The sequence below is a fragment of the Rhincodon typus genome, chromosome 19, assembly GCF_021869965.1.
Source record: "Rhincodon typus isolate 14 chromosome 19, sRhiTyp1.1, whole genome shotgun sequence".
NCBI lineage: Eukaryota > Metazoa > Chordata > Chondrichthyes > Orectolobiformes > Rhincodontidae > Rhincodon > Rhincodon typus.
This window is the reverse complement of record NC_063350.1, coordinates 33,453,946-33,454,441: the sequence shown is the minus strand read 5'-3', so window position 1 is coordinate 33,454,441 and position 496 is coordinate 33,453,946.

The window sequence follows — 496 nt, the reverse complement described above, 5'->3', positions numbered from 1 at the left end:
TCCTCTACATCGGGGAAACCAAGCGGATGCAGTATACCACATTGGCAGATGTGCAGGTGAACATCTGCTTGATGTGGAAAGTCTTCTTGGGGCCTGGGATGGGGGTGAGGGAGGAGGTATGGGGGCAGGTGTAGCACTTCCTGCGGTTGCAGGGAAAAGTGCCGGGTGTGGTGGAGCTGGAGGGGAGTGTGGAGCGGACAAGGGAGTCACGGAGAGAGTGGTCCCTCCGGAAAGCAGATAAGGGTGGGGAGGGAAAGTGTCTTTGGTGGTGGGGTCGGATTGCAGATGGCGGAAGTGTCGGAGGATGATGCGTTGGATCCGGAGGTTGGTGGGGTGGTACGTGAGGACGAGGGGGATTCTTTTTTGGTTTTTATTGCGTGGACGGGGTGTGAGGGATGAGGTGCGGGAGATGTGGGAGACACGGTTGAGGGCGTTCTCGACCACCGAGGAGGGGAAGTTACGGTCCTTGAAAAACGAGGACAACTGAGATGTACGG